We start from the raw sequence: 23,743 nt of genomic DNA on the forward strand, positions 1-23,743 counted from the left end.
GGGAGCCACCGTGTGACCTCCATGCCCAAAGTGAAGGTGAGTCTGCACCAGCCATAAATTGGAAGCAGCATGCTGTCTGTTTCTCCCTTATTTAGCCACACCTCTTCTGATACCCAAGCTTCAAAAATCTGGATGTGTGATCCAGGCAAGGGCCAAACATGGTTCCTTTCTTCAGCCCAATTCCAAAGCCCTGAGTGGGTTAGGGAATCCTTGTTCATGATCTTATTGCCTTCTCGGTGCTTACTGATAACTCTACCTTTAATTTACTAGCCTGCACAGAACTGGCTGCCATGGCCAGATTCCTTCTCCTAATTCCTAATTACTGGTATCCTCCTCGACACCAGTTTCTAATCCCCATGAGGCACATAGTGTAGAACAGGAAAAAAATCCTCCCCTTCCAAACCACCTCCCTTGACCAATTTGGTTGGTGAGCAAAAAATTCCTGCTTGACCCATCCACAACCAGCTTTTATTATGTGACCCAGCAACTGATGGGCGAGTGCCGAGACAAGTAACAAAGACGGCCAGTGAGGGCAGTAACTAGGCTACAATAGCTCATCTATGATCCACCCTAACACAGCTTGTGTGCCCCATCTTTATCTGTGGTTAGATGTAAAGACACCACCCCATCCTTCATTAGTGGGAAGGGGGAAAGAAGGAATATTCCCTTCAGTCTCCAAGGGCAGAGACACACATACTGTTCTGCCGGCTCCAGGGTGTCTCCACCTCTCTTTTCTGAAAGTGGGAGCACACAGCGCTAGTCAAATCCCACCCCTTTTTACTGTAAAACCTGGTGGGATCAGCTCAAGTGTGTTTTTTCTAAAAAAAAAATCAGCTTCAAACAGATTTCACAACTGATTGGCAGATCAGCCTGTTACCCCTCCAGGTGTGGCCAATGGAAACGCTTTGCTGCAGGTGACTCGTGTGCTCACAGCCCAAATATTTGCAACTGTTTCTCATACATGGAAGTTATTAAACAAAAGTGTACACACAAAAAATAAATCCTGATGGAGGCAACCACATTTTGAAAGAAATGTAAATAACTACATCTCTCAAGGTAGCTAAACCAAGAGCATCATTATGTTAGGTCCCTGAAGATTCTTTTTTACTGTGCACAAATGGCTCAAAGAAGCTCTAATGCACATTAAAGAAGGTGACAAAAATCCAACAGCTGTCCCAAATTAAGACTATTCCAATAAAATTATGTTCTTTTGTTTATTGAAATTATGTTGACAAATTTCCTCCAGGCAAACAATTCACCCAGCTGCAACAATATACCTTTCTAAGAGAAGGCATCATTTTATAAACTTATTCTGGCAATGCAAGTAGTTTATAAAACAGTGTGCATGTAACTGTTAACACTGCTTTCTGGGGGTAGGGGATTCAGAGAACCTTCCTCCACCATATGCTGTGAAGAGGGACATGATCACACTGCTAGCCATATACCTTGATACAGACTTGCCTGCTTGCCATTCACCCCATCCCACATCTGTGCATTCAGTATTAATGTGAAGAGGGCCGATGTTCTGATTATCAGCCTGCTCACATGGAGGATCCTTAAGCATATACAGCTTCTCAGTAATGATGAATATATGGCTAACATAAGGCAAGGCCAGTATATGGTTGGATGTGGGGGTGTGGCTAGTGGGTGTGATCCTCCATATTTTCACTGGGGTTGATGTATTTCCAGTATATCCACTGGATCCTTATTTGGCATTGGCAATAAGGCCCATTAAACTCACTTGGACATACTTTTGAGTAAAGATGCATAGAGTTGCAGTTCATGGCTAGAAATAAGCCTGACTGAGCTTATGAATAAACATGGTGCATAGGATCACACTGCAGTCCTGAGTGCATTTCATTTGGAATAAATATTATTGACCTCAGTGGGGCTTAATTCGAAATATATGTGCATGGAATTGAACTGTGTGTGGCTGATATTGAACTAGCTACTTCATGTGCCTGGACTTGCTTTTACTTCTCTTCATTTATCCTACATCTGCCCTGCCTTTTCAAAATATAAGTATTCAAAGCAGGTATTAACATCTCTCATTGTGCAATGAAGCTCTAGTCTCAGGCTGGACTCCTGGGTGCTATTGTAATTCACACAATAAATAACAAAAACCTGGGAAGGATAATGGAGGTGCCCTTATTATACCAACCCAGAATGCAGTGTACCATACTGTATGTTGTGTTACACTATTCCAAAAGAGGGTCTTTGCTCTGTGTGGATTTGTTCCATCACTATAACAAATGTATTCATGATCCATCTCAGTGAATTACCTAGCACTAAAAATGAATCACCGTAACGCTACCCTTCACTTCTCCCCAAGAAGGAGATAATACTTTTGGTGTGTGATGCCATTTTCTATGGGTTTTGACAAACCTGAAGTAATTTAATGGGGCTATAAGACCACACTTGTAGTGCAGCCAGAACAGCATAAGTCACCTTGAGGTAGTGTTATATTAAAAAGAGTGAGGAAGAGCCACTGAAGCAATTCAGCTTATATTTGGAGAACTATGCTTCATTGTGTTTTCATTCCTAACTGTTGGGGATGCTATGAGACATCCTCCATTACTATTTCATGCCTCACAATGATCTGTGACTTTGAGGAGAGTGCCATGTGAGAAACTGGATACAGTATGCAGTATGCAGTAGTTATGGAGGAAGGAGAGAGAGAAGAGGCAAGGGAGATGGGGCACTAGTCATAAAACTGTATATGGTACATATTTCTAATTCTTTGCAGAAGGCATTTCAATTATTTTCTGTTATTAGGATGACAAGCTGCAAAAGAAGGTGACCCTCCTGTATCTTTAATAGTTGAGTTGAAGAGTGCCCCTCCAGACAGTACAGCTAATGGTGAGGGATGATGGGTAAATTAATCTACTCAGAAAGAAGTTAATCTACTGTGCAATCTCATGATCTGCAGGGATGCCCACTGCTGAGGAGACGTGATGGCCCTAGCAAAGGGATGTCAGTAGTTCTTTATTTCCCTGGCAGGCAGGAGAGTGAGGCAAGGCAGAAGCCAGCAACTTGGGTGGAAGGCAACCAGAGATAGTGCTCTTGCAGCTGAGGTCAAATATCTCCGTTGTCTTAGCAAGATTCAGGAGTAACTGTGTTTATAGCAGGGTTAGGTATCCATTGACAGGAGGGTGCTTCCTCCTGGACAGTTAAAGGTGCCTTCTTCAGCAGCTGTTGGCTCCTTTGAGATAATGGTGTTTCCAGTTGTGAGAATCTGTCCTTGATTCCCTGAGGAATTTGTGAACCAGACATCAGAGTCTGGTGGCAGAGGTGTCTGTGATGTCCTTATATGTTAAAACCTGTAAATATGGTAAGTGCGGGTTTATTAAGGGATATATGGTATGTGAATTGAATGAGAGGGGGGAGAGCATGGGTTGGAAGGCTGGAGAATGCTGGATGATGATTGGCTGAGTGTTTGAATGGCTGAAGGTATAAATGGGAGGATGACAGCTGAGAAGGGGTCGGTTGGTGAGAGTTGTTGGGGAGTTGTTAGTGGAGAGTTATTTGGATGGGTTGGTTGGCAGAGTTCTGAGGGAGGGTTGGATTATATTTGGCTGATATTTAGACAGTATACATATGACCAGAAACATAAAGAGTGACACTATATGAAACCATACGTTTGTTAAACATTTCTAAAGTAATCTTGTTATTTCCTGGTGTTATCAAATAAATACTTTTATTGGTTTACCAAAAGCCTGATCCTTGGCTGGCAATACACAGACCAGAAGGGAGGGCAGGGTAATTACCAAGGCTGAAGGGAAACTGTATCTAATGGTGGCAGCGGTGAAGGAAGAAATTGTAACATCGTCAAGTATCCGGAGCAACCCAGGATTGTATGCTTTATAGACAAAGATACAAGGGGTTGTGGACAGCAAGGGCACCCAGACACAAAGTAACAAGATATAGAGAGACTGAGGCAAAGTGTCTAGCAGTATTGTTTACAGGGAGTGACTGGTGGTGCTGCCTGGCAGTGGGATCTTGTGAGATCTGTGCTAGAGCGGAGGGAGAAAAAATAAAAACGACGATCCTGACTGGTGGTGTCCTGAGGTGGTGCCTAGTGAAAGGCAGTAGCCACAAGCAGGTGGGAACCTGACAGGTGGAGCTAAAGGTGGGAATGTCACAGTGTCTCCTTGGGCTTGTTAGGTTCAAACCCAACAACGCAAGCTGTCACTGCCTACTCAGCTCACATACACCCGGGAAGGTGAGGAGTTGAGAGCATTAACCCAATACCAGAGGCCAAGAATAACACACACAATGTTTACCTTTGCAAAGGGGTCCCAAGACCTTTCAGCAAGATGCCTTTCAGAAGTGGGAACCCCGTTTATTGTAAGTCCAGAGATTATATAGACTTTCCCCAATGGTTACAGAAATGGGGTGCAATTAAATAGACGTCATAAAGCAAAAGAGAAATACTGCTAGACTAAGTAACTCTTAAGATATGGTAAAAGGAGTGCTTGGGATAACAAAACTAGCAACATCTAGTTTCCAACAGACATAGGCTTGCATATTTTGTACTGTCCTTGAGATAAGCGCTTGGAGCCACAGGAACAAAGAACAGATAGGAGTCAGGGAAGCCCGTTTACAAGTAGGATCATTATATCATGAATACACTCGAGTTACACTCTTTACATTTCTAAAGGCAAGGATGTCAAGGTCTACAATCATGTAAAGTAGGGCCTAGGAATCTCATTGTAATACAGTTTGCAACATTATATAGAACTTGGGGGCATGGATATGCATGAAGAGCAGGAAGGTGAATATAATTCCAGATAAAACAGGCTTTTATTTGCTTAGCCACTGGAATGATTTGGGGTCAGGTCACCAAGAAATAAACCGATATTTCTTTATATCAAATGAGTATTATTTCCAAACCCTACAGGCTCAAGGGAGGGGAGGGAGGTTCCAGTGTCTGTGGACCAACATGGCACGTACCAGGGCATGGATCCATCTCCTCCTCAGAGTTGCAGTTGCCAGACAAGTTTGCCTCTGAGAAGTCCTGATCTGGGGTCATGTCACTGTTGAGAGAGAAAAAAGGGGGGGAAGGCACACCCCGGTCATGACTTTAACAGCAGCCTGATAGCCAGAAATGCATTTCACAGCATAGGGAGATCAGATAAGCATTATAACCTGCTAATAGCTGTAGATCAAACATCATCTGTTAAAGGCACAGGAGCAGGGGTCAGTGAAAAAGTTGGCAAACCTTTTTTCCAACCCAGAAGACTGGGTTGGAAAGATCAATTGATGTTCCAGAATCCCCTTAATTTAGGTTCAGTAGCTCCAGAAACACAGGACTGTGTATCAGCCAATAATGGTATTTTTTGTCTGACTAAACACCAAATGAGTCTTATCAACATGCTACCTGTCTAATTATATCATTTTACCTCTTAAGAATTTCCAAATCTTCTCCAGATCTTCTTCAGATTCAAAACCTTCTCCAGATTCAAATAACCATAATTGCAAGTACACTTTGCATGACAAGTCCTCTGTCCCCTTTTATATCTTCAGCATAACTAATGAAGGTGCAGAAGCCTTGAGTTATTTTGCATCTGGCCACTCTACACACTGAACAGAATCTATCTCTTCAAATATTACTTGTTCTTGGGTTGCCAACTCTTGGTTGAACAAAAATCAAGTTCTGAGGTGGGGTCTCATGGTAGAACCCTCTGGGACAAAGGAAACAGCCCACATCAGGTCTGGGGGGTTATAGCCCACCGGTTTGGGGTAGGTTTGAGGTGGAGATCACCACAAAGGGTGTCTACTTGCTTATAACTAAAAAGGGGATGAGGACCCTTTTCCAAACCAAGGGCCATATGTCCTTGCGAACAACATTCCAGGAGATAGGGGCATGCCAGTGGTGGGTGGGGCCAGAGGAAAAAATGGATGGAGCAACAGATGTAACTCTTACCTTTGCCCAGCCATGCAAAAATAAAAGGTTTCTATACACACCCGTCAATCCAGGCAAGCAAGAGACGTTATCTGAGTTCATTAACATGTTTCAGCTAGGCAAAAACACGTGTTTTTGAAAGTGTGGAGAGCAACAGCAGCAGCATTTCCTGGTTGAGTCTTTTTAGGGAGTCAGCTGGCAATTTGGTTTCTCTTTTCTCACTCAGCAGCATAAATGTTTTGGGAGAGACTATTTTTACATTGTTAATTTTTTATTTTATTTTGACATCAACATTTCCAAGAAACTCTCTTCCAGGCTTATAAAAAGTACAGTCTATATTGCAATATAAAATAAATGGTATCTGTTTTTCTACTGTCTCAATCAATACCATAACTTCAGATCTGCCATCCATTGTGCCAGATAATTTGTCAATTTCAAAAATATCCAAAATATTGATTAACCATTCTTTGACCAAAAGAACATCAATCCAGTGTTGAGACCACACCACAATCTTGGCCACCAACAACATTATAAAAATATTCTTTTTTTCTTGTTGCAAAATAAGGTATAGAATTGGAGTTAGAAGAGAAAAAAGATAATTTATTGTTGAACCACCTGCTCATCCACACTGCAGGCCACACCTAGGCCCAAACAGAGATCTGATGCACCCAACAAAGGTACCTATAGAGTAGTAAGCAGCTGTTTACTTTTGGTTTTATTTCATGAACTTCTTCCTTGTATCCTTCAATAAACTCTGAGTAGAATCACTTTTTTACATTTTCTCCACGCATTGTACCCAGTGTGTAAATGTTAACTGTTCCCCTTATTTGATTGTTAGTTTGGTAGCAATATTAAATGGTGTAATGAAACTCTTCTTCTGGCTTCTTCATATTTGTTGATCATTGAAATGCAAATGCCTGTATTAAAATAAGGGGTTCTGCAGAAGACACATATGAAACCACTAATCATACAGCAGGTTTGCTTATTGTTTGCAGTTCTAGTAATTATTTCTGGGGTATTGGATACTGATTGTGCTATAGATTTCACTAGCTTTCCTTGTAGTCTGTCATAGTTATAGATATGAGCTTAATCTCTGCATGCTATTTCTATTACTCAGTCATATTTATAAACATGCAATTATCTCAAACTGCACAATTTAGTCTTTTTCTAGGGATATGAGCCTAACAATCATGATGGATTTGCAAACCTTTGCATTCAGGACTTGTAATATTATTCCTCAGAGACTTCCCACTTTCCTCCTCAAGGCTGCTAGCATTTTTTTTCTGCTATGGTAAGCCTTACTCCTTGAGCTATTGCCATCTGTACACTGTCCAGGAGAGCCTCATTAACCAATTAACTCTGGCACAAGGCCACGACTTGCAGCAGGACTATGCCATGTTGTACCATGATGATGACGTTAATGCACATGGAGGGAATAGCATCACAGCAGTATTATGTCAATCTGTCCACCCAAATGTTTCTTACAGACATTCCAATTAGAGTGGAGAAATGTAAGAGAGGACAGTGTCTTTTTATTTGCTATGGCTTATAGCTAAGTAAATAAAAATATTACTGCACTGAAGAGAGGACAATGCTCCAGCATCTTTAACAGTTGTGTAGAAAAGGTTGTTTATTTAATTATTTTATCTTTAAAAGCACTTATAAAGTGCTTAATATTTTTTAAATCTCTTAAACGGTATTTCACCAGGCACAGATTTTGCCCTTGGCCACCCTGCTTAAGATGAATGTACATCATTTGGGGATGGATCTTACTCCCACTGCCGCCACCCCCCCCACCATCCGGGACACAATCATTCTGCACAGATGAAGAGTTGATAAGGGCCTTTATCTCGTGTCAAGCAAAAACCTCTGCTTCACTTCTGTACTGCAAGGTGCTCTTAAAAGGATAGAAATTATAAGAGAGACAAAATACTGGTAACCATTCTGCCAGAGGCTTTATTCCTTTAACATAGAGATTGGGAATATATGGCCTTCTGGATATTGTTAGCCTTCACTATAAATTTCCAATTTCTATAGCTACGCTCTTAAACTGCAACGTTTTTTTTTCCTATTAGAGAGTAATTCAGTACATCAAGGTAACCTTGTTTATCTAAATGCTATGATGTTGTTGTTATGTGCCTTCAAGTTGATTATGACTTATGGTGACCCTATGAATCAGTGACCTCCAAGAGCATCTGTCATGAACCACCCTGTACAAATCTTGTAAGTTCAGGTCTGTGGCTTCCTTTATGGAATCAATCCATCTCTTGTTTGGCCTTCCTCTTTTTTTACTCCCTTCTGTTTTTCCCAGCATTATTGTCTTTTCTAGTGAATCATGTCTTCTCATTATGTGTCCAAAGTGTGATAATCTCAGTTTCATCATTTTAGATTCTAGTGACAGTTCAGGTTTAATTTGTTCTAATACCCAATTATCTGTCTTTTTTGCAGTCCATGGTATGCACACAGCTCTCCTCCAACACCATATTTCAAATGAGCTGATTTTTCTCTTATCCGCTTTTTCTACTGTCCAACTTTCACATCCATACATAGAGATTGGGAATACCATGATCTGAATGATCCTGACTTTAGTGTTCAGTGATACATCTTTGCATTTGAGGACCTTTTCTAGTTCTCTCATAGCTGCCCTCCCCAGTGCTAGCCTTCTTCTGATTTCTTGACTATGGTCTCCATTTTGGTTAATGACTGTGCTGAGGTATTGATAATCCTGGACAAGTTCATTGTCCTCCTTGTCAACTTTAAAGCTTCATAAATCTTAAATTGTCATTATATTAGTCTTTTTGACATTCAGCTGTAGTCCTGCTTTTGTGCTTTCCTCTTTAACTTTCATCAGCATTCATTTCTAATCATTACTGGTTTCTGCTACTGGTATGGTATCATCTGCATATCTTAAATTATTGATATTTCTCCCTCCAATTTTCACACCTTCTTCCTCTTGGTCCAATCCCGCTTTCCGTATGATATGTTCTGCATACAGATTAAACCAATAGGGTGATAAAATACACCCCTGTCTCACACCCTTTCCAATTGGGAACCAATCGGTTTCTCCATATTCTGTCCTTACAGTAGCCTCTTGTCCAGAGTATAGGTTGTGCATCAGGACAATCAGATGCTGTGGCACCCCCATTTCTTTTAAAGCATTCCATAGTTTTTCATGATCTACACAGTCAAAGACTTTGCTGTAATCTATAAAGCACAGGGTGATTTTCTTCTGAAATTCCTTGGTCTGTTCCATTATCCAGCGTATGTTTGCGATATGATCTCTGGTGCCTCTTCCCTTTGTAAATCCAGCTTGGACATCTGGCATTTCTCGCTCCATATATGGTAAGAGCCTTTGTTGTAGAATCTTGAGCATTAATTTACTTGCATGGGATATTAAGGCAATAGTTCGATAATTACTGCATTCCCTGGGATCCCCTTTCTTTGGAATTAGGATATATATTGAATGCTTCCAGACTGTGGGCCATTGTTTAGTTTTCCATATTTCTTGACACATTTTTGTCAAAATTTGGACGGATGCAGTCTCAGTAGCTTGTAGCAACTCTATTGGTATGCCATCTGTCCTTGGTGATTTGTTTCTTCCAAGTATTTTAAGAGCAGCTTTCACCTCACATTCTAAAATTTCTGGTTCTTCATCATATGGTTCCTTCATGAATGAATCTGTCATCCTGGCATCTCTTTTATAGAGTTCTTCAGTATATTGCGTCCATCTTCCTTTTATTTCATCTCGGTCAGTCAGTGTGTTTCTCTGTTGATTATTCAACATCCCTACCCTTGGTTTAAATTTCCCTTTCATTTCTCTAATCTTTTGGAATAGGGCTCTTCTACCTTTTTTGTTGTCCTCTTCTATTTCTATACAATAACTAGTTCTCTTTGTCCCTGCGTACTAGTCGCTGTATTGTTGCATTTAGGGTTCTAAACGTGTTTCTGTCTCCTTTTGCTTTTGCTTTCCTCTCTTTAATCATTTTAAGGGTTTCTTTAGTCATCCATTGAGGTCTTTCTTTTTAACTAGAGGTATTGTCTTTTTGCATTCTTCCCTGATTATGTCTCTGATTTCATTCCATAGTTCTTCTGGTTCTCTGTCAACTAAGTTTAAAGCCTCAAATCTGTTCCTTATTTGGTCTTTATATTCGGATATCCAAAATATCTAGCTATTTGTGGGATAGAAATTAGATACATAGTGGGGAAATGATTTTGCTGGACACGACACTTTTGATAAAGAGAAATAATAGTTAATGATTTACCTAACTTCTTTTAAATGTGGCTTGAAATTCTTTTGAAATGATGCTCCACTATTAATCTCATTTTGTTTGCATGGCTTGAAACAGCTTTTGTCCTTTCTAATTATTCAGGTGCCCCTTTAGTATAAAACCTGTATGCTCAACACATTTGGTCTGATCCTTTTTAATAATTTTGTGAGTTGAATCCATGATCTCTAATCTTCATTTCCTATCCTATCAGGGTTGGAAGGAAAATACACACAGTTGCCATGTTGGTTTATGTATGTATTTGCAATAAAAAGTTAGCTAATATTATTATTAACATTATGAATTTATTTAGCATTTTAATTCTAAAAAGCAATTTCCAAAGTAGTCCTACACAGACCAGAAGCATTCTTGCTAAGTCCTCCTCTGACTACCTGCTTTTTGTGGAGCCTGACATTAGAGATGGGGGAAGAAATTCAATTTGGTTTGTGTTTGCACTTTCTAAAACTATGCACAAACTGAAACACAGCTACCTTTTGAAATTTGCAATCCTCTGAATTTTGCGATGCAATTCTCCAATTAAACAAAAGTACAAAATTTGTGAATATGAAGGGAAAGTGTGCATAAACATGCATATATTAGTGAAAACAGCATGCAAATTTCATTATATTAGGAAAAATATTTTATTATTCATAATTTATGACATTTATTGGTCACTTATTTGCAAAACTGCTTGCAAAAATGTGTATATCCCACAAAATTGCATACAACTATGTGTTTATTAGGACAAATGCATACTAAACTGCTAGCAAATGTCCTTGAGGAGTTTTAAAGTAAAATATTACAAAGTGATGTGAAAATGTGGTGAACAGAAACTGGAAAAAGGAGAAACCAAAATTCACATTTGTCCATCCCAACCTGAGATTGTGGGTGCTTGGAAGTGCCTACAGTCTTGAGTTGCGAATTATAGCTCTACAGCCCAAGAGGGATTCTTACAGGCGGCCCTGTCCATGAAGCTGTTATTTTTTATTTATTTATATACTGCCTTGGGAAGAATTTTATTATTGAAAGGTTGTATGTAATTTTTAAAAAACTGAAATAAATAACATTTCAGCTGGGAGTCACAGAGCCTTCTGAGACTCTATGATCCCCAGCTGAAAATATAAGCCTTGGAGCTGGGGTTGAATTCAGATTGGTTAGGAAACAAACCAAGTTATTTCCAATTTTTGAGGAAAATAACTCTGGTTATTTCAGGACCAATCTGATGCAAGCCACAGGGAACTCACACATCAGTGCTCTTCTTCTGTAACTATTCCAGTAGTAGTGTGGTGTAATGGTTACAGTGTTGGACTAGAACCTGGGTGACCAGGGTTCAAATCCCCTCTCAGCCATGAAGCTCTTTGGGTGATGTTGAACCAATCACTAACTCTTACCCTAACCTACCTCACAGGATTGTAGTGAGGATAATATAGAGGCGGGAGAACAATCTATGCCATCCTAGAGGAAAGGTGAGATATAAGTCTAATAACAAATAAATATCTTTTTTTAAAACAGAGTGACATTCCAAATGCAGCTGCAGCTTTAGGTGGTTTAGAACCATATATTCTGACGTACCTTCATTGTTTCTCTTAAAATTATATCTAACATACCTCTATTTTTTTAAAAAAAATGGTTTACCAACTGTGAATAATTTTTCATTGTATCAAATAATATTTTTATTCTATTTATAGCATTCTGCAATTAAGGTACAATTAATCCAGTCCAAACATTCCAACCGTATGATTATTGTCAATCTAATCTCATTTGGAGCAAGTCATATTAATTATAACCACTAATTAAATGACCAAGCTGAAATATTTTTGAAAAGTTGTGAACACATTAACTTTTATTTCAGGGTGAATAACAGAAACAAAAATTTAAAGTGGGGATCAAATGCACAGGAAACCTATCAAAATACAAATGAATGTCTCAAACAGCTCAAAAAAATAAACTAAATAAAAGTTAATATCTTTGTTTAACCTTCCATTGGAGACTGTTCAATAAATGTCACACGTTTAAAGATTTTTTAAAACCATTCCTTATATATGCCTACTGTTCACCAATAACAAATCGGATTTTTGTCATAACTCTTTTACTACTACCCACATCTGGGCACATGACCTGATTCATGGGCAATCCATTGTAAAGTAAATGTTTGACTAAACTCTAAAGCAAATTTACAAGCAAAATAGCAACTGTCTCAAGAAATAATGATTTTGGCTTTAAGAAGAGAAAGGGGGTGCATTCTAAAGTCTCATCTCCAATTAATGACACACATTTTGGGATTATTTTACTTGTTGCCAGTTAGCTACCGGGTTAACTTCAAGGTGCTGGTTATTGTGTATAAAACCACATACAGCTTGGGACCAGGATAGCTGAAATATCATCTTCCCCATTATATACCCACTCAATCGTGCTCTGCAGTTGAGGACCTCCTGCAGATACTATCTCATCAGGACGTCTGTTCCATACAAGATAGAAATTGGAACTTTAGTGTTCTGGCACCTACCCTTTGGAATTCCTTTCCCATCAATATTAGACAGGCACTGTGTCTGTTTTTTCAGCACTTACTGAAGACCTTCCTCTTTCAACAATCATTTGAAGTAGATACCTTTATATTGTCTGAATCTGTGTTGGAATTGTTTTAAGATGTTTTATTTAAATATATGTTCAGTGTTTTATCACTTCTTGTTTGTTGTCCTAGGCTCCTTTTGAGAGGAAGGGCAGGGTATACATTTAATAATAAATGAATCAATAAAATATTTTGCAAAATAATTAAGACCACAAGTACAGGGAAAAAATCTTATTTGTTCCATTACACTCAAGCTTTATATTTAAGTTAGTACACCTGATGTGATCCTGATTTTCTATTCAAACTTCATGTGTCATTTCTGTGCAATTTGGGAATTTTCCAAACAATGAGTTTTCTTTTTCAGGGCTGAACACCTATAGGATTCAGTATCTGAATCCTTATATGATGTGCTTATATCTCACCTCTGCCCCCAAGTGACGGGAGTATAGGATTGCTGCCTTACATTAGTCATAGCTATGTTACATCACACTGATTGCAATTAAGTAGGCACTTAACTCTTCTACTGAAATGAATGGGACTAAAAAGTGTTTGGCTGGATGGTGGCCCATGTGTTGTTGTTTTTAATTTATTTTTTTTAAAAACATGATCCAAATTATTATATTCCAGAGATCTGGATGAGATCAAGGAAATGCTGATGATCTGACAGTCTCTGGCTCTTATTGACACAGATTGACTGGAGGAAAATATGTTGAAAGATTGCCAGTTTTTCTGTCCTTGATCCAAGCTCTAAAAAGGATACTGACTACACATATAACAGAGAAACCAGTATTAAACACTGGTGTGTTTGTGTGGAATCTTATAGCCTTATTTGCTTTGTACTTCTTGAGATCCTGAAGCATCAGCAATCTTCCTTTTGAGTAATATTAACACAGGACTATTTATGAGAAGCGCACTGGAACAAACTAAGTGAAAAGCCCTTTTGGAAAAGCCCAAGTTACAGGTTGAAAGGCTGCATTTGTTTACTGCAAAACGTTTCTAGACAGCAATTTCAGTCCATGAAGAATTCCAGTGCCTTCCATTATTATTAGTTTTTTAAAAAATGGATTTACCTGGATTTTTATAATGCTGACCCTTAAAACTGATTCTCCTGCATGCTCAGAAACTATTTCCTTATCGCAGAATACAACTATGAAGATAACAGCCCTTAGAGCTTATTTTGCAGATGAAAAGCATGAAGCGCTATCAACCTTATGTGCATGCTCAGAATGGCTCACTCAATCCGATACTTTATCTATACATTTGAAAAGTCTCTCTGTATATGTAAAAGTCACTTACAAACATTCTGTCACACTCTAGTCTGACCAAGAAACAGCACAGAGGATGGAGCTATCCTGGATAGGCTGGAGCAGACATAATCCTTACTGGTTTGGATAACCAGGGGCATGGGAGAGAGGTTTATCCCCAACGGAGTGATGTTTGTTTATTTATTTATTTATTATTTGATTTATATCCCACCCTTCCTCCCAGCAGGAGCCCAGGGCGGCAAACAAAAGCACTAAAAACACTTTAAAACATCATAAGAACAGACTTTAAAATACATTAAAACAAAACGTCTTCAAAAACATTTTAAAAAAGCTTTCAAAACATTTTTTTTAAAAAGGTTAAAAACATATTGTGGGGTTTTTTTAGAAAAAAAAGTTTAAAAACATATTAAAAAGTAATTCCAACACAGATGCAGACTAGAATAAGGTCTCAACTTTAATGGCTTGTTGAAAAAGCAAGGTCTTCAATAGGCACCAAAAAGATAACAGAGATGGTGCCTGTCTAATATTTAAGGGGAGGAAATTCTACAGGGTAGGTGCTGCCACGCTAAAGGTCCATTTCCTATGTTGTGCAGAACGGACCTCCTGATAAGATGGTATCTGCAGGAGGCCCTCACCTGCAGAGCACAGTGATCGACTGGGTATATCAGGGATAAGACAGTCTTTCAGATATCCTGGTCCCAAGCTGAATAGGGCTTTGTACACCAAAACTAGAACCTTGAACTTGGCCTGGCAGCGAATGGGCAGCCAGAGCAATTCTTTCAGCAGTGGGGTGACATGTTGGCGACACCCTGCCCCAGTGAGCAGTCTTGCTGCCATGTTTTGTACCAGCTGCAGCTTCAGGACCAACCTCAAGGACAGCCTCACATAGAGTGCATCACAGTAATCCATCCTGGAGGTTACCAGTGCGTAGACAACAGTGGTTAGGCTATCCCGGTCTAGAAATGTCCACAGCTGTCTTACCAGCTGAAGCTGGTAAAAGGCATTCCTAGCCATGGAGGTCACTTGGGCGTCTAGCAACAAAGATGGATCCAGGAGCACCCCCAGACTATGGACCTCCTCTTTCAGAGGGAGTACGACCCCATCCAAAGAAGGCAACTGAACAATTATCTGAATTGGGAACCACCAACCCACAGTGGCTCCGTCTTGCTAGGATTCAGATTCAGTTTATTGGCCAAAATGACAAGATGGTACCCTGCAGCACTCTACAGCACAACTGCCAGGGGGCTGAAAGATAATCACCCAATGATATTCTGTTGGATATAGGATCGGAACCACTGTAAAACAGTGCCTCCAAAACCCATCACACCAAGTCGGCCCAGAAGGATACCATGGTCAATGGTATCAAAAGCCGCTCAGAGATCAAGTAAGAGTAACACGTCCTCCCCCTGTTCTTCTCCCAATAAAGGTCATCCATCAGGGTGACCAAGGCCAATTCAGTCCCATAACCAGGTCTGAACCCAGACTGGGATGGGTCAAGATAATGTGTTTCATCCAAGAGTACTTGCAATTGCTGTGCCACAACCCTCTCAATCACCTTCCCTAAGAAGGGGGTGTTTGTGACCAGTCGGTAATTGTCACAGACCAATGGGTCCAGGGTGGGGTTTTTCAGGAGCGGTCAAATAACCACCTCTTTCAGGGTGGCTGGAACCACTTCGTCCTGCAATGATGTGTTGACCACACTCTGGATCCACTCGGTCAAACCCCCTCAGAAAGCTGTAATAAGCCAAGAAGGGCAAGGGTCGAGAGGACATATTGCTAGCCGCATCACCGCAAGCACCTTGTCTACATCATCAGGCTGCATCAACTGAAATCCATCCCGAGAAGTTGCAGCAGATGTTGCACTGGACACCCAATTGGAGACTACAGTAGATGTGGACGGGACATCACGATTGCTACGGAGGTGAGCAACATTACCCTCAAAATGCCTTGCAAACAATTCACAGTGGGCCTCCAAAGGGTCTAAAACTCCATTTCCTGGAGTTGATGTCAACAGACCCCTGACAATACGGAAAAGCTCCACTGGACGGCTACTTGAGGATGTAATGGAGGTAGAGAAGTGGGCCTTCTTCGCTACCCTCACCACCACACAGTAGGCACTGTTTCCAAATGACTTTTTACTGTCCCTTATGCAAGAGGATTGAGGCCATAAAAATAAAGCATCTGACTCGAGGATGTTGCTAACGTGAATGCAAAGTCTGCCCTCTGCTCTTGGCATGGGTGGCTTGTGTCTGCTGAAAGAGATCCCACAAAGTATAATTTGTATGTGTACAATGCATACAGGATGTATACAGGGTTGGAACTAAAGATTCCATTCTGCTAGGGATGTTTGAAGAATTTGACTTTATTCTAATATGAACTGACCTCCTCAGCACTTCCCAGACAAATGTGCCAATCAAAACTTAAGTAATTCACCAGCTTTCACACTTCTCAAATGTTCCAGTGGAGTTCTTGGTTCAAAGACTGTATCAGATTTTTTTAAAAAATGTGTATATGGTTAGAACTGTGTATTTTGAGAGAAAATCCATTTAAACAACAGAGTGTTGCACGCCACCTCAATCTCCGAGCAGTGAGATTTGCAGGGGTCCCTGCACTTGCCCTTGGATTGCTTAGGAAGAAGGTCAGCGGAGACTGTGGTTTCTTTATTAAATATGGTTTATTTATTTACACACATTCCAACCTGAGCTTAGGATGAAGGGGTTCAAGGCATAGCAGTCCAATATCCAGCTTTTCCATCAGGGTTACAGGAGGCACCCCCAAGCCATGGTGCAGAAAGCCAGTCTCTCTCCATGCCTCCAGTTCCTAGCCTTTCTCAGACAGAACTCACTACACAAGCCTCTCCTAGGCCCCAGGAGTGGGGGGGGGAGGCTATCCTGAAGAGTTTCAATGACTAAAGGATCTCTCTGGCCCATTCACCAGTTGATGGGCATCTGATAGACCCATTAACCCAATTGGCCACTCTATTAGATTAACAAAAGAAACTCATCTGATCAGCAGAGTAGGTTTCTCACCTCCCTGGCACAGGATTCCAAATCAGAGGCTGGAAGGGGACTCATAGAAATTATCTATCTCAACCCCCAAACCCATAACAATATTTAAATGTGAATATGTGCATTTTTAAAAAAAAAAATCACAGATTAATGATGAAGTGGGACAGAGTTATTGATTTGACTCCTTTATCCATCCCTAACACTGGAAATACTGCTCAAACAATATAGTCCTAACAATTAAAATACTTAAATTTGTTTACTCACATATTTATATTGGATGTGAATTGTGTATGTACGTATGTATGTATGTGCGAGATGGGGTTGTATCCAATTGTGTTCCGCTACTTCACTCACAGAAAGCTCTTTGCTTCAGTGGAGGCTTCCGTGAAATGGAAGAGAGTCAATTTTCACAAATACCTCTTTCTCCATGCTGCCCCCCTTGCTGTTTGAAGCAGAAGGGGCCACAGGGAGCTGCAGGTGAAAGGGTGCATCAGAGTGAAGATCACCTCCCATTGTGTTCATGGAAGCCGCCGATCAAAGAGCCATCCATCAGTAGAAGGACAAAGTTGCATACAAATCTGTTGAAGTCAAGGCTTTCAATTAATAACTTCCTTCCCTTTGAGACATAAACACCTTAAGAACATTACATTTATATCTTCCTTCCCTTTGAGACATGCATACGGTTTGCACTTGCACCACAAAGTGCAACTTTGGGCAGTTGAGGCCCAAAGGATTTAATAAGAGCATGTTGTTAAAATGTTGCAGCATTCAAAATTCATTCATTCCTGATCATGCTATTTTAATAGACTTATCATAACTTATGAGCCAATCACTGTCAAAACCAATGCATTAATTTCTGTGGCCAGGACTAAAAGAAAAGTCATGTATATATCAGATCATAGTTCATAGATCACAAGTTTTGCTTTCTGGTGCGACTGCAGTGTTTTTTTGTTTTATTTGTTTGGGGAAAGTTTTGCTACAGAAGAGAAAAGCACTTGTTAAGTTAAATTCTGTTGCAAAGAGCAAATAAAACTGTGGCCATACACAATTATCCAGGTGTGTATGCCCCTTCCTTGAATCCCAGTCCATATGTTTGATAAGAATATATGCACATAAATAAATTTATTCCTTTCCTTTTACATTTATTTCTAAATGTTTCTTGTTGTTTTTTAGGAATATTGCAGTGTCATAGAACTGACAAGTCTCTATTAGGACAGCAGTGATTGACAGGAGTTGTGAAGTTGCATATGTGAGAAACATGAGCTGCGAAAATGATGCGTGCCCCTAGGGAACACAAGAGACAGACACAGCCTGTCTGCTGCCTCCTTGCAAACACAAACACCATAGGAATGTGTTCCGCCACTTTTTTTGCCAAGTGCTTTCTGAGGGAGTCATTAAATAGCCACTGTTCACCAAGTGTCAGAGGCTGAGATCCAAAGTCTCAATCTAAGTCACTTGTAACACCAGATGACAGCGAAGATGCAGGATAGGAGAAGACCATGTGGTTATAATAAACCGCTCGCCTTTTCTGGTCCTCACTATCTACAAATAAGAGTGAGGACAAGAAAAGGAAAGTGATCAGCTCATCAGCAGGTCCAAGGGAATGGAACAACCACAGGGTAACTGCAATTGAATTGTGGCGTCAAGTTGAAAGATCTAGATTCTAGAGGGCCAAATTAGTCACTCAGTCTCCAAGAAACCAAATCTTCAAAGTCAGAATCTATATATTGTTAGAGGGAAGCACAGGAATTAAATTGGTTCCCATGCTTCCCAGTGCCAATCCATCCATGCTCATGGTGGTGTGCAAGCTGCAGAGTTGAATCCTGTGGTTACTGCAGAGCTTCTCCACTGCCTCTCCTTGATAATATAAGTTGGGAAAGATAGGAGACAACAGACATGGCTTGCACTGGGTTGACTTCTCATTCTCAAATATTGCCACCCTGGCCTCCTACTGGGAGAAAGGGTGGAATATAAATCTAATAAATAAATAAATAAAATTACATCGGAGTTAAGTTATAATGAATTATTTTAATTATTTTAAAAGTACCTTCATTCGTAACCATTATAGGAAACTGCAGTCTACTGAATAAAACTGATCTTTTATTCCCAGCTGCAATATCAAATGTGTATTTACAAATGTGAATTTATCACAGTCTTACAACATCACTTTTCTCATATCATTCACAGTCACATAATTATTTAGAATGAGAGACAGAAATCTCTTTCTTAGTTGATTATACAGTTCTCAATGGAGAAAGGAATGGACAGCCTCCCACCTATAATCTCTCACCTATAACAGCAGAGGGCAGTAACTGGAAACCTTGTAAAATCTTTTCTAAAATGCAAAAAGGTGAATTCTGTGGTCAAGTATCAAGAAAGTGCATCAAATGGAAAACTGAGTGCTATTGACCATTTCCATGTCACAAGCTGCTTCTATGGAAATGATATTTTACCTGATATCTCTGCAGACATATGTTTTCATCTGTTATTCCAAATTGGTCTGGTGAAGTTCACCCATCACAATCCACATCCCACTTGATACTCAGGTATCACTTAAACAGAACTAGTTTAGAGTATAATAATTTTGAAAACCAAGGATACTTGAAAACCAAGGATACCTGCTACACCCCCGCCCATAAGTTTCACAATAACCGAGAATTTGAACCTATAGTTCCCATATCCAGTGTTTTAAGCACTGTAGAATAATAGCACTCCAAGTTCAAAAAGCTTGTAGAAAGTACTACAATATCTACTGTGTTCCCTTCTGTAAACAAAAAACAGAGGAGGAGGTGGTGGTGGTCATCATCAGTGCCTTCCTATAGTTATAGCCTTCATTCAGCACTAATTGCCAGATGGAGGGCACTATTTGGAAACACAGCTTGTGAATTTTTTTCTAAGAGATAGTAAGAATGCAAAATCTTGGCCCACTTTCCTCCCCTGTAACCCCAAAGTTCATAACAATCCAACACAGTCAATGATACATAGCAAGTCAACAGGGCAAAAGATGAGGTCTCTTGCAGATAGCACTGTGTTATTAGCAGTATTATTACTGCTAGTTCTTTTGCCCTATTTGCTGTTCCTTCCCACACTTAGCAGAGGAGATAAAGCCTATCCTGAAGAACTGGTGGCCTGAACCATTCATTGGCTTACTCACTTCTTAAAGACGATGGGCTGGGGGGAGAGAAGTTGTCCATAGAGGGCATGCCCATATAATGCTGGAGAGTGGTGTTACATTAAAATTGTTTTCATGGGTAAAGAAAAACATTTTTGAGATGACACAAACAGCACTGGGGGTCATTTAAGGAGCTCATCCTTGTTCTGATCAGGCCAATGGGGGAGGGAAGTACTCGGAAAATATGAATATGTGGCAACAACAGCAAAGCTATTTTTAAAACTCTCATTTGAAACCCCAGAAATAAGTTAGCAACAATCATGCATTCCAAGCTCTACCAAAGCCGTCAGAAAATCTTGATACGTTACTTTTGTTTTTCTAGCACCCAACCTTAAACGCCTTTAATAAAATTAACCTCAGTCTTCCAGTGGGACTTAGATATCTGTGTAAAGGCCTTTAAGGTCATGACTCAAAGATGAATGTGTAGAAAATGTTTTAGTTGTATTTGGCTGCTGACTTCCACCATGACATCCCGTAATTTATTCCTGTGGTGTCTTTCTGTGAACTTGACATTTATTGACTCTCTGGAGAATGGAGAATGAGTGAATTCACACCACTGCAAATGTATTCTGAACATTCATTCTTGAATCAAGGTTGTCACTAATTTGTGAAGAGAGAGCAATGACAGGTCACCAGACTTATCTATGGGAAAATGACTAGGGAAAAAAGTGTTGCACGTTATTCTGTGAAAGTTGCTGAAGCCAAATATTGCCACTTAAGTGCAGCTCTCAGTTGTTATTCTCTTTATACTGCAAGACATGTTATTGAAATTGACTTTATTTCATAATTCAGATTTTTAAAAAATATTTAAAACTAGTGACATTTTCCAGGGTTTTGGAGAAGATGTCTTCTCCCTTTATTTAGACTTCTTAAAAAAAGTTTTTCATATTTATTTGTTTTTTTCTTTTTGCACAAGAAAATGAAATATTTTGCTATTCTGATCAGGTATTCCTCATTTTTCCTTCCTTGCCATGGCTAGGCCTCAACCTCTAAGTGAACAGTGAATAAACACAAGTGGTTTATACAAATTGATTTGTGTTCCAAAGGCTACTCTTAAAACCCATAATTCAAATTAGGAGATGTTAGTAATATTGGATATTGTTTATCACTGAATTCTTCAGGATAATAAAAACAATGTCAGAACAAATTGAGGCATTGAAGGTTTATTGGATACATTTTTTTAGGGTTGATGCACACACGAACACACTCAAAACATTTGAAAAGGGAAGGGTTATGATGATGCAGAGAAAATCCTTCAGCCTTATAATAAACCACTGAATACAAGCAGCTTACCTCCTAGACAGTGCAATTTGAAGGAGCACTGTGAAGCAGCCTCTATGACAGGTGTGGAATAGGGGTGCATATCGGGATCAGGACCATCATGTTGGAAGTGGGGCAAGAGCAATTCCTGTTTTGTTCTTTTGTTTATGTTCTAGAAAGGAGATAGAGTTAGAGTCCTCCAGATGGCTAGGCTTGACTACGTTTACCTGTGATGCTCTGACTGACTTCCTTTCGTCGTTAGACTGATATGCTTAGGGAAGCTTATGTGCTCCTCCTCTTTCTGCCCTTTCCTCTTCTCTTCTTCAACTGTCCAAGAGAGAGGAGACACCTTTGTCTCTGCTTTCTCCCTCCTGAGCCATGAGGGCAACTCCCAAACCTGGGCGTTCCGCCTCCAACTTAGTTAGAACTAGGAATGCCTTTCTATCTACTATGTATTTCGATAAATAAAGTAGCTTTTCTTATTTTACTAAGTCTTAAGTCTCAGTGATCTCAATGCAGGGTAAAAGCCTGCTACTTAGATAAATGCACACACTGGCACACACGCATCTCATACCATTGACAAACTCTGCTAACATTTATACAAATTTACATAATACATGGCACATAGAAGGGAGTTAACTCTTTTCTCCCGAAACCATGATCCCAAAGAGAACCCCTGCTCAAAGCTGCTATTTGCCTCAGAGGGAAGCATCCAGTAAGATTTCTGCACAGATGTATCCAAGCCAGACCCCTCTTTCTTTTTGAACTGAGACAGGCCTTCACACTGTATATCTGAATATGCACAGGATATTCCTATGTATAATTCACTAATAGGCAAAAAAACCTTGCTGTTTAAGACCTATAGCCAACAGATATTTCTATCAAACTTTAAAAAGCAGGGAAATTGGGCAGCTCTAGTGAATGCACCAGGGGAGCAGGAGACCTGAACTCCTCTCTGAGATATTAAACTGCCCAACAAATTTGTCAAAATGCAAACACAGTTTGGGTTGGTCTTTCACAGTGTAGCTTGGAATAATTTGGTAACGTGCCTCTGAGTATATGGTGAGTGGTGGCAACACCTACTATCTCCAAAGATGGAGAATTATATTTTTGTATGTTTGTTGGTGTTCTTCTGACTTTGCTTCTTTCCTGTGTCACTAATGTTTCTACAGAGATCTAATCTAGAAAATTTTATTTCCCTCATTGTTCATCTTAGAAATCTGTGTGAAATTTATTTTTATTAATTTCAAAGCCTTTTTATTGGTCAATGTCATATGAGGTGTGTGGAGGAGGCCTCAAGGGACGTTATAGCTGTGTCCCACTCCAGCGATGATAGCTCTCCTGCTATCATGGAGAACGATGGTCTCGGGGAAGGAGAGCATCCAGCTGAGGAAGAGGAAAACGATCCCTTAGAAGGGACCCATTCCTTGGGGGATGAGCAGCTATCCTCTCGTGCCGAGGATATATCTCCAGGGGGTGGAGGGATCCTTGTAGTGGGTGATTCAATCATTAGGAACATAGACAGTGGGGTGTGTGATGGGCGTGTAGACCGCAAGGTGTTTTGCCTGCCTGGTGCGAAGGTTGCAGATATCGCCCATCGTTTAGATAGTTTGGTAGACAGTGCTGGGGAGGAGTCAGTGGTCGTGGTGCACGTTGGCACCAATGACATGGGGAAATGCAGCCGTGAGGTCCTGGAAGCAAAATTTAGGTTGCTAGGTAGGATGCTGAAAGCCAGGACCTCCAAGGTGGCTTTCTCTGAAATGCTACCGGTTCCACGTGCAGGACCAGCCAGACAGGCCCAGCTTCGCAGTCTCAATGCGTGGATGAGACGATGGTGTCGGGTGGAAGGGTTTAGATTTGTTAGGCACTGGGGAACATTTTGGGACAAGCCGGGCCTGTACAAAAGGGACAGGCTCCACTTGAACCAGAATGGAACCAGACTGCTGGCACTTAAAATTAAAAAGGTAGCAGAGCAGCTTTTAAACTGACTGAGGGGGGAAACCCGACAGGAGCTGAGAAAGGTCCGGTTCGGAATAAACCTCCCCCCTGGGATAAAAAACAAAGAAATGATGAAATTTTAAAAGGGGTAGGCCTAGAAGTAGGCATTGTGAGAGCAGGGGCACAGGATATAAATTCAGAAGAGCAAAATTACCACAGGCCAAACCACAAGTGCCAAAGACACTTGAAGAGAGACACTGCTTACAAGTGCCTGTACGCTAATGCTAGGAGCCTGCGAACCAAGATGGGAGAACTGGAGTGCTTGGTCTTAGAGGAGAGCATTGATATAGTGAGCATAACG

At 40.3% G+C, this 23,743-nt stretch overlaps 1 long non-coding RNA gene across 2 annotated transcripts in view; it reads right to left on the reverse strand.

Annotated features, from left to right (window-relative positions):
• Nucleotides 1-4,302: 4,302 nt before the first annotated feature.
• Nucleotides 4,303-23,743, reverse strand: part of LOC133364253 (uncharacterized) — a 42,955-nt gene continuing 23,514 nt past the window's right edge. The window contains exons 3-4 of one of the 2 annotated variants that reach the window (XR_009757897.1): nt 21,478-21,616; nt 4,303-5,036 (exon numbers count right to left, since the gene is read on the reverse strand). This is a non-coding gene — a long non-coding RNA (uncharacterized LOC133364253). The remainder of the gene's footprint in view (nt 5,037-21,477; nt 21,617-23,743) is intronic. The other variant, XR_009757896.1, reaches the window with a different exon arrangement.

This window comes from Rhineura floridana, chromosome 9 (assembly GCF_030035675.1).
Source record: "Rhineura floridana isolate rRhiFlo1 chromosome 9, rRhiFlo1.hap2, whole genome shotgun sequence".
NCBI classification, from domain to species: Eukaryota; Metazoa; Chordata; class Lepidosauria; order Squamata; family Rhineuridae; genus Rhineura; species Rhineura floridana.